This window comes from Loxodonta africana, chromosome 3, assembly GCF_030014295.1.
Source record: "Loxodonta africana isolate mLoxAfr1 chromosome 3, mLoxAfr1.hap2, whole genome shotgun sequence".
Classification (NCBI taxonomy): domain Eukaryota; kingdom Metazoa; phylum Chordata; class Mammalia; order Proboscidea; family Elephantidae; genus Loxodonta; species Loxodonta africana.
Genome location: NC_087344.1, coordinates 2,191,586 through 2,207,418, shown reverse-complemented (window position 1 = coordinate 2,207,418; position 15,833 = coordinate 2,191,586). Strand labels below are relative to the sequence as shown.

The following is a 15,833-nucleotide window of genomic DNA, read 5'->3' as shown; positions in this document are numbered from 1 at the left end:
CTTTGGCTTCCGCCCCGGCTCAGGGCAATGCTCCACCCTACTGCACTGAAGGCAGAACCGGCTGCAGCCTCCAGAGCACATACCTGCGTTCTTCAGGCAGCTCCACGGGCCTCCGTTTTCTGCAACGAGATCACAGACGGTGGAACTTACTTCTCCCAGAGCAGGAGGAGCAACCAGGCCTGGTCAGGCTGCAAAACGTGAACCTGATTTCCTCCAGGGAGTCAGGGGTCCAATGTTGATGTTGTAGGTTCAATACATGTACTGTTATTTGACATTAACATGGATGAATTTTCAGGGAGAACATATTTTTCAAGTTTTTTCAATGAACTCATCATGGTTGATTCATTTTTAATTGGTACTTTTGCAATTAACATTCCTTTCTCCCCCCACCCCCCCCCCTTTTTTTTCTCCTTTGTTCTCAAACCATACCACCACCAGTCCCCAAGGTTTTGAGACATCTGGGAGGATTCCTGAACACATTGTCTTACAGCTTTATAACAAATCGATCAACAAATAAATCTAAAAATGACTAAATTTTCCCTAAGGAGCCATCTCCCACCCGGGTTCCCATTTCTTTCCACCCTGCTTCCCCTCCAAGCTGACTCCTACTCTTCACTTCCTTGGTCTCATCTAGATGTTCTCTCTGTTGTATGATCTTAACACCAGCATCTCCCCCTTTAAGCATTATTCTTCCTTTTATTATTTTCTCTAATAAACAAAAAACCAGAACCAAACCCACTGCCGTGAGTCGATTCCGACTCACAGCGACCCTACAGGACAGAGTAGAACTGCCCCACAGAGTTTCGAAGGAGTGCCTGGTGGATCTGAACTGCCAACCTTCTGGTTAGCAGCCGTTGCACTTAACCACTACCCCACCAGGGTTTCCATTTTCTCTAATAGTACTCTCTAATTTTAATTCACATCCTCATTTCTAGACTTATTATTTCCACCATAAGCCAGGAGCTTGTTTAGTGTGTAGGATCTCAAGGCCCACCCCAGAATGGCTGAATAAAAATCCGCATTTTAACAAGATCCCTGGATAATCCACACTGACATTCAAGTACGAGAAGCGTTCGCTGATCTGTAGCCTGTAACTCAAGGCTTGAGCATCCTACCAAGGGATGCCCTTTGAACCATCTACGTCTACATGGTATCACTGCGTTATCTTCCTGATCCACAAACAATCCCCATGTCTAGGCCTCCTCACAGCCTTCCTTAACTCATTCATAACAAGTTCCTGTGTGAGGTCCTTCAATCATGGTTGGCATTTCCAAAGTCTATTAGCAGCACAGGGACTGCCTGACACCCATCACTGTCCACTGGTCTTCAAAGTCCCCCGAGTGGTCAGGGTGGTTCTAGGACTGCTTAATGCTCGTCACTGGCTGTCCACTGGCCTTCAAAGTGCCCAGAGCGGTCAGCATGGTTCTAAATGTCCTGCTGTCATTGCTTCCTCCACTCTGACTCACAAAACGTGTCTCTCTACGCACACTTTGTTTTCTCTGCTTTGGCCATCGCTTTCAAGGACTGGATGATACTGGGCACTCCGCTGTCTCAGGGATTTACACCCTGATTTTTCCCAAATAAGATACTCTTTCCACCGCCACCCACACCACATGCTAACAGCCCTACACTACCATGTACGTAGCTAAAAAAAACTAATGTTCAGAATCTTCAGTTTTCCTTTTCAAGCAGTCTGACCAGCCATTCGACTTGTCGTTGTTGTGAGGTGCCGTTGACTCAGTTCTGGCTCATAACAACCCTATGCACAACAGAACGTAAAACTGCCCAGTCCCGCACCGTCCTCACAACTGTTGCTATGCTTGAGCCCATTGTTGCAGCCACCGTGTCAGTCCATCTCGTTGAGGGTCTTCCTCTTTTTCACGGACCCTCTACTTTACCAAGCATGACGTCCTTCTCCAGGGAATAATCCCTCCCGACATGTGCAAAGTATGTAGGACAGACTTGTTTGTTCTTTTGGCAGTCCACAGCATATTCAATATTCTTCGCTAACACCACTATTCAAAGGTGTCAATTCTTCGGTCTTCCTTAACCGTTCTCCAGCTTTTACATGCACAGGAGGTGATGGAAAATACCATGGCTTGGGTCAGGCGCACCTTAGTCCTCAAGGTGACATCTTTGCTCTTCAACGCTTGGAAGAGGTCTTTTGCAGCCAATTTGGCCAATGCAATGTGTCTTTTGACTTCTTGACTGCTGTTTCCATGGGTGTTGACTGTGGATCCAAGTAAAATGAAATCCTTGACAACCTCAATCTTTTCTCTGTTTATCGTGATGTTGCTCATTGGTCCAGTTGTGAGGATTTTTGTTTTCTTCATGCTGAGGTTTAATCCACACGGAAGGCTGTGGTCTTTGATCTTCATCAGTAAGTGCTTCAAGTCCTCCTCACTTGTGTCATCTTCATAATGCAGGTTCTTAACGAGTCTTCCTTCAATCCTGATGCCCCATTTTTCTTCCTATATTCCATCTTCTTGGCCTATTTGCTCAGCATACAGATTGAATAGGTATGGTGAAAGGATGTAACTCTGATGTACACCTCTCCTGACTTTCAACCAGGTAGTAGCCCCTTGTTTTGTTCAAATGACTGCCTCTTGATCTATATACAGATTTCTCACGCCCACAGATTAAGTGTTCTGAATTCCCATTCTCCTCAGTGTTATCCATCATTTGTTATTATCCACACAGTCGAACGCCTTAGCATAGTCAATGAAACACAGGTAAGCACTTTTCTGGTATTCTCTGCTTTCAGCCAGGATCCATCTGACATCAGCAATGATATCCCTGGTTCCATGTTCTCTTCCAAATCTAGCTTGAATTTCTGGCAGTTCCCTGTTGGTATACTGCTACAGCCTCTTTTGAATCATCTTCAGCAAAATTTTGCTTGCATGTGATATTAATGACATTGTTTGATAATTTCCGCATTTAGTTGGATCACCTTTCTTGGGATCAGGCATAAATATAGATCTCTTCCAGTCGGTTGTCTTTCAAATTTCTTGGCATAGATGACTGAACACTTCCAGCGCTACACCCGTTCGTTGAAACACCTTAGTTGGTATTTCTTCAATTTCCGGAGCCTTGTCTTTCGTCAATGCCTCAGTGCAGCTTGGACTTTTTCTTTCAGTACCACTGGTTCCAGAGCCTATGGTATCTCCTGAAATGGTTGAACGTCGACTAATTCTTTTTGGTATAGGGACTCTGTGTATTCCTTCCATCTTCTTTTGATGCTTCCTGCCCCATTTAATATTTTCTCTGTAGAATCCTTCGGTACTGCAACCCGAGTCGTGCAATTTTTTCTTCAGTTTTTTCAGCTTGAGAAATGCTGAGAGTGATCTTCTCTTTTGGTTTTCCATCTCCAGGTCTTCGCACTTGTCATGATAATACTTTGTCTTCTCAAGTCGCCCTTTGAAATCTTCTGTTCAGCAATTTTACTTTATCATTTTTCCTTTTGTTTTAGCTACTCAACATTCAAGAGCAAGTTTCAGAGTCTCTTCTGACATCCATTTAAGTCTGTTCTTTCTCCCTGTCTTTTCAATGATCTCTTGCTTTCTCCATGTATGATATCCCTAATGTCATTCCACAACTTGTCTGGTTTTTGATCATTAGTGTTCAATGTGTCAAATCTATTCTTGACATGGTGTCTAAATTAAGGTGGGATATAGTCAAGGTCATACTTTGGCTCTTGTGGACTTGCTCTAATTTTCTTCAGTTTCAACTTGAACTTTCATGAGTAATTGATGGTCTGATCTGCAGTTAGCCCCTGGCCTCGTTCTGACTGATGATATCGAGCTTTTCCATTTTCTCTTTCCACAGATGCTGTCAATTTGAAAAAAGGAAAGATGTTACTTTGGGGACTAAGGTGCGCCACACCCAAGCCATGGTGTTTTCAATTGCCTCATATGCACGCCAAAGATGGACAGTGAATATGGAAGACCAAAGAACTGATGCCTTTGAATTGTGGTATTGGCGAAGAATGCTGACTATACCATGGACTGCCATCAGAATGAACAAATCTCTCTTGGAGGAAGTACAACCAGAATGCTCCTCAGAAGCAAGGATGGCAAGATTACATGTCACATACTCTGGACATATTATCAGGAGGGATCAGTCCCTGGAGAAAGACATCATGCTTGGTAAAGTAGAAGGTCAGTGAAAGAGATGAAGACCCTCAATGAGATGGACTGACACAGTGGCTGCAACAATGGGCTCAAGCATAGCAACAATTAATGATGATGCAGAACGGGGCAGTAATTCATTCTGTTGTACATAGGGTCGCTATGAGTTGGAACTGACTCAACGGCACCTAACAACAAAGTCGATTTGATTCCTGTGCATTTCATCAGGCGACGTCCATGTGTATAGTTGCCATTTATGGTGGTGAAAAAAGGTATCTGCGAGGAAGTCGTTGGTCTTGCAAAACTCTATCATGCGATCTCCGGCATCATTTCTATCACCAAGCTCATATTTTCCAACTACCGATCCTTCTTCTTTGTTTCCAACTTTTACATTCCAATCACCAGTAATTATCAGCGCATCCTGACTGGATGTTCAATCAATTTCAGACTGCAGAAGTTGGTAAAAATCTTCAATTTCTTCATCTTTGGCTTTAGTGCCTGGTGTGTAAATTTGAATAATAGTCGTATCAACTGGTCTTCCTTGTAGGCGTATGGATATTATCCTATCACTGACAGCGTTGTACTTCAGGATAGATCTGGAAATGTTCTTTATGACGATGAATTCAACACCATTCCTCTTCAAGTTGTCATTCCCGGCATAGTAGACCATATGACTGTCTGATTCAAAACGACCAATGCCAGTCCATTTCAGCTCACTAATGCTTAGGATATTGATCTTTATGCGTTCCATTTCATTTTTGATGATTTCAGATTCTCCTAAATTCACACTTCGTACATTCCGGGTTTCAATTATTAATGGATGTTTGTAGCTGTTTCTTCTCATTCTGAGTCATGCCACATCAGCAAATGAATGTTACGAAAGCTTGACTCCATCCATGTCACCAAGGTTAACTCTGAGGAAGCAGCTCTTCCCAGACTGTATTTTGGGTGCCTACCAACCTGAGGGGCTCATCTTCCGGCACTATATCAGACAATGTCCCGCTGCTATTCATTTGGTTTTCATTGGCTAATCCTTTTTAGAAGTAGACCGTCGAGTCCTTCTTCCTAATCTGTCTTAGTCTGGAAGTTCAGCTGAAACCTGTCTGTCACGGGTGACCCTACTGGTATTTGAATACCAGTGGCATACCCTCCAGCATCACAGCAACACACAAGGCCCCACAGTACAACAAACTGACAGACAGGCTGAGGACTCTTGGGTTAGGTCTTTTAGTAAATAAAACCAAGGACATCTGAAGTCCGTAATAAAAGGATTCTCGGGTTAGATCCTTTTATTACAGGCATTAGATATTCCTGGTTTTTCACTATTTATTTAAAACTGTCTCCCATGCTAGACTATAAATCTATGGGTAGACACTGTATTTTGTTTTCTTGTTCTTTCTGGCCTATGACGTTATCAAGAGTATATACACGCAGAATATCACCCGTTCTATACACACTTGAGCAGCACTATCCAAGGAACCTTCTGTGAAGACAGACGTGATCTGTTTCTGCACAGTCCAGTAGGGCAGCCACTGGCCCCATGTGGGTATTTAGCACAGAACATATGACTAGTGCAACTAAGGAACTGAAATTTTTCCTTTGGTATTAATTAATTTTAACCAAAATAGCTACATCTGGCTAGTGGACATCACAGCTCTAGTGGACTTGCCAGAACTCTAAGTAAGCAGTGCGGCAGAGACGGTTTGAAAGCTGCCGTCAGGACAATGCAGAGCTCCACAGCTTTTTGTCTGCTGGAAGCCTGTTGCACACAGAAACAGAACTGGTACAAACAAAGGTAATACTCAGCTCAATTTCTTTGTATTTACATGAAAAAGGTTATTATCAACTTAAATTAGATTTATCTCATTCTGAAACCCAAAATGATATTTAAACACAGAAATGAGTGGGAGTAACTGAGGGGGCAGGAGGGGCACTTTCAGAGGAGATGACATTTGAAGTGAGATCTGAGTTATAAGAATTATCGAATTCCTATAGTTAAAAAGTTTTCCTCTAATCAGAAAAAACAGCCGGTGCAAAAGGCCGAGAGGCAGGGAAAATCTTGACATCTTTAAAAAGTTTTTAAAAAATGTGTCAAGAGCTTATCTAACAGGACTTAATATTTAGGTCAGAGAGCTATACAGAAGTCTGAACATGAATCCTGTTGGCCAGTATAAAATATGTGGATCTTATTCTATATGTGATTGATAGCGTACTTGGTTCACATTGTTTAAATATGTCTCACTGGTAGGAGATTATAGCTTCTTGAGACATGAGAAAAATAGAAGAAAGTTCAGAAACAGCTTTCATAAGGCAGCTGTCTCACTGAGCAACTTGGACTATTTCTGCTAAACCAGTGAATGGATGCTTATGCCGCTTACTGGCTGGGAAAATCAGGTGTGAAGTAGATTTGTTCAGGTGAGATTTTAAAAGCTCTGTCTTGGACATGTTAGGTGTCAGAGCCACACAGTCCCTATTGGCCCAGGTGGACTATGAGAAGGGTCTTGTGTCAGAGTCCACTGATAACCAAGAGCCCCTGTCTCAACCCCTAGGTTGTCTCCTCCGGGCCACGAAGAATCCAAATGTGGCCTCTGAAGCAGGCTCCATTCCCACTTCTGAAGCTTCAAGCTAAAGGAAAGGAAGAGCACAGCTCTGGCATGGATCAGGACTTTAGGAAATGTAAGTCAATATTCTTAGAAAATGAACTAGGAAAATTCAGTAGTTTTGAATGAAGGTTTGAATTTCACATGAAGTGACTACATTACCAGTCACGTCTCCAAAAGGGAACTCCAGTTCAAAAAAGGAACACTTTTAGAATATCAATCTCTAGGGAAGGAAAGGGGAAAATAAAAGACACCATATTTTTCTACTGATGTTGAGATTACAAGTGGTGTTTAATAATCGTTTTTACTGTATATATTTTTTAACTTTCTGACGTGATATTTTCATAATTCTAAAAAATAAGAACATTTATTTTCTCCACACACTAGTATGCAATAATGTACTCTGGAGATATGATACCAAAAACACAAGCAGTAAAAGATGAAACAGATAAGTTAAAAACCTTGTGAACCAAAGGACATCATCAACAAAGTGAAGAGACAACCTACAGAAAGGGAGGAAATACAGTAAAACCTGTGAGAGCCAGAAGCTGCTGGGATTGCCTTGTTTTTCGGGTCTCATAAGTTTTCCACCTTTGACAGGGTGCAGCCTTACCACTTTTCTAACACTTGTTTTAGTGGAAAATATTTGCATTTTCCTTCTCTTACAGGTTTCCGCCCTTACACAGGTTCTGGCTTCTGGAAGGTGTTACTACATTTGGGAATCATATGCCTCTTAAGATTTGATATGTATCCAAGATATATAAAGAACTCCTACCACTCAACAACATACAAACAATTTTAAAAATGGGCAAAAAACTTGCAAAAACAAGACCTACACATGGTCAATAAATACATGAAAAGATGCTCAATACCATTAGTCAGTCAGTAAACCAGATGCACTGCTGTCAAGTTGATTCTGACTTACAGTAGCCCCGTAGGTCAGAGTAGAGCTGGGCCACAGGGTTTCCAGGGACATAATCTTTGTGGAAGAGGACCACCACAACTTTCTCCTGCTGAGCAGCTGGTGGGCTCGACCACTGACCCTTCGGTTAACAGCCGAACACTTTAACGCTGCACTACCAGAGCTCCTGCATTAGTCGTTAAAAAAAAAAATTGCTGCGGAGTCGATTTCCAACTCATAGTGACCCTACAGGACAGAACAGAATGGAGCCCTGGTAACATGGTGGTTAAGCATTTGGCTGTTAACCAAAGAGTCGGCAGTTGGAAATCCACCAGCCACTACTTGGAAACTACTTGGACGTCTATCCGTAAATGACAACATGAGAACCATAAAAACCAAAAACAAAAAAAAACCAAACCCAGTGCCATCAAGTCGATTCCGACTCATAGCGACCCTATAGGACGGAGTAGAACTCCCCCATAGAGTTTCCAAGGAGCTCTTGGCGGATTCGAACTGCCGACCCTTTGGTTAGCAGCCATAGCACTTAACCACTACGCCACCAGGATTTCCTCAGAACAACAAAAGAGGGTATAAATGACATAGGTATAGAACTTGCATAAGGAGAGGAAGTCAATGAACTTTTGAGCAATATAAGACTGGTTTAAACTTAAGAAAATTTGGGTAAATTTCCAGGTAACCACAAAGAGAGTTAACAAACCTACTCATCAAAAAACATAAGAAAAATATCCAGTCTTAGTAAACACAAAATCTACAAAGATGAAATAAACGGAAAAAAAAAAATTCCACAAACAAAAGGAATTCAACACAGAAAACAGGTACAAATAAAATGTCAGCATCACGAAAAAAAAAAAGGCCCTACAAAATACAGCAATAAACACACCTATCAACAATCACACTGAATGGAAAGGGCTTAAATACACCCATGAAGAGACAAACTGAATGGATTATAAAACAGGATGCATCAACACGCTGTCTAAAAGAGACACACCTTAGAAACACATAGATTTATTACAAAGGATGGAAAAAATTTATATCAAGCAAACAGCTACCAAAAAAAAGCAGGAGCTCTATACTACCAAAAGCAATCTATAGATACAATGCAATTCTGATAAAAATTCCAATGACATTGTTTAATGAGATGGAGAAACAAATCACCAACTTCATATGAAACGGAAAGAGGCCGCAGATAAGTTAAGCATTACTGAAAAAGAACAAAGTGGGAGGCCTCACACTATCTGATTTTAGAATGTATTATACCGTCACAGTAGTCAAAACAGCCTGGTACTGGTACAACAACAAATACATAGACCACTGGAACGGAATTGAGAATCCAGACGTAAATTCATCTACCTACGGGCAGCTGGTATTTGACAAACCCCCAAAGTCTGTTAAATGGGGAAAAGACAGTCTGTTTAACAAATGCTGCTGGCATAACTGGATATCCACGTGCAAAAAAAAAAGAAACAAGACCCATACCTCATAACACGCACAAAAACTAACTCAAAACGGATCAAAGACCTAAATATAAAATCTGAAACAATAAGGATCAGGGAAGAAAAAATAGGGACAATGCTACCACATGGCATAGACATTTGGAAACCGTTTTGGTGCTTCCTTAGAAAGCTAGAAATAGAACCACCATGCGATCCAGAAGTTCTACTCCTTGAAATATATCCTGGAGAAATAAAAGCCTTTACACGAACAGATATATGCACACCCATGTTCGCTGCAGCACTGTTTACAATAGCAAAAAGATGGAAGCAACCAAAGGGCCCGTCAACAGATGAATGGATAAATAAATTATGATACATTCACACAATGGAATACTACGCATCGATAAAGAACAATGATGAACGCGTGAAACATTTCATAACATGGAAGAGTCTGGAAGGCGTTATGCTGAGTGAAAGTAGTCAGTTGCAAAAGGACAAATATTGTATAAGACCACTATTAAAAGAACTCAAGAAATAATTTAAACATAGAAAAAATATTCTTTGATAGTTACGAGAGTGGGGAGGAAGGGAGGGAAAGCAGTATTCGCTAATTAGACAGTAGACAAGAACTGTTTTAGGTAAAGGGAAAGACAACAATCAATACAGGAGAGGTCAGCACAACTGGACTAAACCAAAAGCAAAGAAGTTCCTGAATAAACCAAGCATTTTGAGGCCAGAGTAGCAGGGGAGGGGTCTGGGGATCATGGTTTCAGGGGACATCTGAGTCAAATGGCATAAAAATCTATTAAGAAAACATTCTGCATCCCACTTTGGAGTGTGGCGTCTGGGGTCTGAAATGCTAGCAAGTGGCCATCTAAGATGCATCAATTGGTCTCATCCCACCTGGAGCAAATGAGAATGAAGAAGACCAAAGACACAAGGTAATTATGAGCACAAGAGACAGAAAGGGCCAAATAAATCAGAGACTACATCAGCCTGAGACCAGAAGAATGAGATGGTTCCCAGCTACAACCGATGACTGCCCTGACGAACAACACGACAGAGAACCCCTTAGGGAGCAGGAGAGCAGTGGGATGCAGACCTCAAATTCTCATAAAAAGACCAGACTTAATTGCCTGACTGAGACTGGAAGGACCCCGGTGGTCATGGTCCCCAGACATTCTGTTGGCCCAAGACTGGAACCATTCCCAAAGCCAACTCTTCAGACAGGGGTTGGACTGGACTAGAAGATAGAAAATGATACTGGTGAGGAGTGAGCTTCTTGGCTCAAGTAGACACATGAGACTATGTGGGTAGCTCCTGTCTGGAGGGGAGACGAGAAGACAGAGGGGGACAGAAGCTGGCTGAATGGACATGGAAATAGAGGGTGGAGAGGAGTGTGCTGTCTCATTAGGGGGAGAGCAACTAGGAGTACATAGCAAGGTGTACATAAATTTTTGTATGACAGACGGACTTGATTTGTAAACTTTCACTTAGAGCAGAATTAAAAAAAAGAGGAGTGGCAACACTAATCTCGAATAAAACAGACTTTAAAACAAAGAAGGGCTTTATATAATGATTAAAGGGACAATCCACCATGAAGACATAACCGTAGTAATTTCTATGCACCCAATAACAGGGCTCTAAAATACATAAAACAAACTCTTAACAGCACTGAAAAGAGAAACTGATAGCTCCACAATAATAGTCCCCAGTGCCATCGATAGTAGGAGGCTTCAAAACACCACTCTCAGTAAAGGATAGGACATCTAGAAAGTAACTCAACAAAGATACAGAATATCTAAAGGCCACAATCAGCCAGCTTGATCTTATAGGCATATACAGAACATCCACACAACAGCAGCAACCTACACATTCTTTTCCAATACACATGTAACATTCTCCAGAATACACCACATCTTAGGCCACAAAGCAACCCTCAACAAAATTCAAAACACTGAAATAATACAAAGTATTTTCTCTGATCACAATGCTGTCAAAGTAGAAATTAACTACAGGAAGAGCAAGGAAAAAAAAAAAAATCAAATACAGGGAAACTGAGTAACGCCCTGCTTTAAAACCACTGGATAATACAAGAAATCAAAGCTGGAATCAAAAAATTCCTAGAATCAAATGAGAATGAAAACACATCATACCAAAGCCTTTGGGACACAGCAAAGGCCATGCTCAGAGGTCAATTTACAGCAATAGATGCACACATTAGAAAAAGGACAAAATCAAAACATTAGCTACACAACATGTATAGACACAAAACAGCAAAAGAAGCCCACAGTCACCAGAATAATAAAGATCAGAGCAGAAATAAATAGAGAGTAGAAAAACAATAGGAAGAATCAACAAAACCAAAAGTTGGCTTTCTGAAAGGATCAACAAAATCAACAAACCATTAGCCAAATTGACAAAAGAAAAAGAGGAGAGGACGCAAATAACTCAAATAAGAAATGAAATGGAGGACATTATAACAGACCCAATTGAAATAAAAAGGGTCACAACAGATTATCATGAAAAACTATACTCCCACAAATTTGAAAACCTAGAAGAAACGGACAAATTTCTATAAACACACGAACTAACACAAACTGAAGTTGAAAATCTGAACAGACCCATAACAAGAGAAGAGATTTAAAAGGTAAAAAAAAAAAAAAAAATCCCAACAAAACAAAGCCCTGGCCTAGATGGCTTCCCTGGAAAATTCTACCAAACATTCAGAGAAGAGCTTACACCAGTACTACTTAAAGTATTTCAGAACACAGAAATGGAAGGGAAACTTCTGAATTCCTTCTATGAAGCCAGTATAACCCTGGTACCAAAACCAGGCAAAGACACCACAAAAAAAAGAGAAAATTACAGACCAATGTCTCTCATAAGTACAGATGCAAAAATTCTCAATAAAATTCTAGCCAATAGAATTCAGCATCATATCAAAAAATACACCATGACTAAGTGGGATTCATAGCAGGTATGCAAGGATGGCTCAACATTAGAAAATCAATCAACGTAATCCACCACAGGAAACCCTGGTTGCGTAGTGGTTAAGTGCTACGGCTGCTAACCAACAGGTCAGCAGTTTGAATCTGCCAGGCGCTCCTTGGAAACTCTATGAGGCAGTTCTACTCTGTCCTGTAGGGTCGCTATGAGTTGGAATCGACTCGACGGCAGCAGGTTTGGTTTTGGGTTTTGGTAATCCACCACATAAATAAAAGAATCACATGATCATCTCAATCAACACAGAAAAGGCATTCAACAAAATCCAACACCCACTCCTGACAAAAACTTTCAATAAAATAGGTAGAGAAGGGAAATTTCTCAACATAATAAAGGGCATCTATATAAAACCAACAGCCAACATCATTCCTCATGGAGAGAAGCTGAAAACTTTTCCCTTGAGAACAGAGACAAGACAAGGATGCCTTTTATCACCATTCCTATTTACCATTGTGCTGGAAGTCCTAGTAAAGCAATAAGGCAAAAAAAAGAAAGAAAGGGCATCCAAATTGGTCATGAAGACGTAGAATTGTCCCTATTTGCAGATGATATTATACTATACATAGAAAACACAAAAGACTCCATGAAAAAACTATGGGACCTGATAGAAAGATTCAGCAGAGTATCATGACACAAGATAAACATACAAAAATCTGTTGGATTCCTATACACCAATAAAGGGAACTACGAAAAGGAAATCAGGAAAACAATACCATTTACAATAGCCCCTAAAAAAAAAATAAATAGGAATAAATCTAAACAGGTACGTAAAAGACCTATACAAAGAAAACTGCAAAACGCTACTGCAAGAAACCAAAAAAAAAAAAACAAAAAACAAAAACCCTATGTAAATGGAAAAACATGCCACGCTCATGGATAGGGAGGCTTCATATTGTGAAATGTCAATTCTACCCAAAGCAATCTATAAATACAATGCAATCCCAATTCAAATACCAACATCATTCTTCAAAAAGACAGAAAAACTAATCACTGACCTTACATGGAAAGGGAGTAAGTCAAGCACCACTGAAGAACAAAAATAAAGTCGGACAACTCACACTACCTGACCTCAGAACCTACTGTACAGCTGTTGTGGTGAAAACAGCCTGGTACTGATACAATGACAGGCACGGTGATCAATGGAACAGAATCAAGACCCCAGATGTAAATCCATTCACCTATGGTCACCTAATCTCAAAGTCCATCAAATGGGGAAAAGACAGTCTTTTTAACAAATGATACTAGCAAAACCAGATGTCCACCTGCAAAAAAATGAAGCAGGACCCACACCTCACACATTACAGAAAAAACTAATTCAAAATGGATCAAAGACCTAAACATAAAACCAAACACTACAGAGATCAAAGAAGAAAAAATACGGTGAATGCTAGAGGTCCTACTACATGGCATTAACAGGATACAAACCATAACCAATAACACACAAACACCAGAAGATAAGTGAAATAACTGGAATCTTCTAAAAATTAAACATTTATGCTCATCAAAAGAGTAAAAAGAGAACGTACAGACTAGGAAAAAATTTTTGGCTATGACAAATTCAATAAAGGTCCAGTCTCTAAAATCTACAGGAAAATCCAACACCTCTGCAACAAAAAGACAAGTAACCCAGTTAAAAATGGGCAAAGGACATGAATGGATACTTTGCCAAAGAAGACATTCCAGTGGTTAACAGACATATGAGGAAATGCTCACAATCACTAGCCATTAGAGAAATTCAAATCAAAACCACAGTAAGGTATCAACGCTACTGGCATGAATAAAACAAAAAAGAAACAGAAAATAACAAATGTTGGAGAGACTGCATGGAAATTAGAACTCTTATGCACTGTTGGTGGGAATGCAAAACGGTACAACCATTTTGGAAAACGATATGGTGCTTCCTTAAAAAGCTAGAAACAGAAATGCCATATGATCCAGCAATCCCGCTCCTAGGGATATATCCTAGAGAAATAAGAGCTGTCATATGAATAGACACATGCACACCCATGTTCACTACAGCACTGTTTACAATAGCAAATAAATGGAAACGACCTAGTTGCCCGTCAACGTATGAATGGATAAACAAAGTATGGTTCATACACACGATGGAATACTATGCAATGATAAAATACAATCATGAATCTGTGAAGCATCTTAAAACATGGACGAATCCGGAAGGCATCATGCTGAGTGAAATAAGTCAATCACAAAAGGATAAATATTATATAAAATCACTACTATAAAAACTCATGAAAAGATTTATACACAAAAAGCAATCTTTGATGGTTACGAGCAAGGGGAAGAGTGGGGAGAGGAAAACACTAAAGAGACAATAGATAAGTGGCAACTTTGGTGAAGGGTAAGACAGTACACAATACTGGGGGAGCCAGCACAACTTGTCCAAGGCAAGGTCATGGAAGTTCCACAGAGCCATCCAAACTCCCTGAAGGGCCAAATTATTGCGCTGAGGGCTGCGGGGATCATGGTCTCAGGGAACATCTAGCTCAACTGGCATAACCTAGTTTATAAAGAAAATGTTCTGCATTCTACTTTGGTGAGTAGTGTCTGGAGTCTTAAAAGCTTGTGAATTGCCATCTAAGATACTCCACTGGCTTCACCCCACCTGGTGCAAGGGAGAATAAAGAAAACCAAAGGCACACGGTGTCTTGGTTATCTAGTGCTGCTCTAACAGAAATACCATAAGTGGATGGCTTTAAACAAAGAGAAATGATTTTCTCACAGTCAAATAGGCTAGAAGTCCAAATTCAGGGTACCAGCTCCAGGGGAAAGCTTTCTCTATCTGTCGGCTCTGGAAGAAGGTCCTTGTCACCAGTCTTCCCCTGGACTAGGAGATTCTCAGGCACAGGGACCCCAGGTACAAAAGATGCACTCTGCTCTTGGTGCTACTTTCTTGGTGTTATGAGGTCCCCTGTGTCTCTGCTTACTTCTCTCTTTTATATCTCAAAAGAGATTTGCTTAAGACACCATCTAATCTTGTAGATCTCATCAACATAACTGCCGCTAATCCATCTCATGAACATCACACTGAAAGGATTTACAACACACAGGAAAATTACGTCAGATGGCAAAAAGGTGGACAATCACACAATATGCAGAATCATAGTCTAGCCAAATTGATACACATATTTTGGGGGACACAATTCAACCCATTCTTTGGCCCCCAAAAATTCATGTCCTTGCTACATATAAAACACATTCATCTCATCGTATCATAGCAAAAGTCTTAAATCAGCACCAAGTATAAAATCCAAAAATTCTTCCTCATCTATGAAATCTAGAATACAAGTTATCTGCTTCCAAAGGTACAATGATGCAACAAGCAGGCACAAATTAGATTTTTCCATTACAAATGGGAGAAATTGGAGGGAAAGAAGGCGTAACAGGCAACAAGCAAGTCAGGAGAACACATTACATTAGCCCTCAAGGCTTCAAAATAATCCTCTCTTCTCTGAGACCATTTACACAATAGCCCTGCCCTCCAGACTCTAAGTATTGGGCACACTCTCCAGTCTCTGAGTGGAGGCCCCTCAGCCCTGGACTTCAGCTCCACCTTCCAGGCCCACTGGGACAGCAACTCTGCTCCCTCAGATTTAGGTGCACCATTCTCCTAGTCCATCTGAATGGCGACACCCTTACAAACGCCAGAGGCCATGGCTCCACCCTTTGAAACGCCAGAGGTTAAGGCTATACCTTTTGAGGCTAAGGAAGCTCAGCTTCCTGTGTG

General features: G+C 40.8%; 1 protein-coding gene across 10 annotated transcripts in view; it reads right to left on the bottom strand.

Moving 5' to 3' along the window:
- Positions 1-15,833, bottom strand: part of LOC100661960 (zinc finger protein 883-like) — a 42,986-nt gene that overhangs the window by 20,759 nt on the left and 6,394 nt on the right. For 8 of the 10 annotated variants that reach the window (XR_010321155.1, XR_010321154.1, XR_010321153.1 and 5 more), the window contains exon 2: positions 84-3,828. The exons of the other annotated variants lie outside the window; for them this stretch is intronic. The gene's annotated coding sequence lies outside the window, so the exon portion shown is untranslated. The remainder of the gene's footprint in view (positions 1-83; positions 3,829-15,833) is intronic. 10 annotated transcript variants of the gene reach the window in all.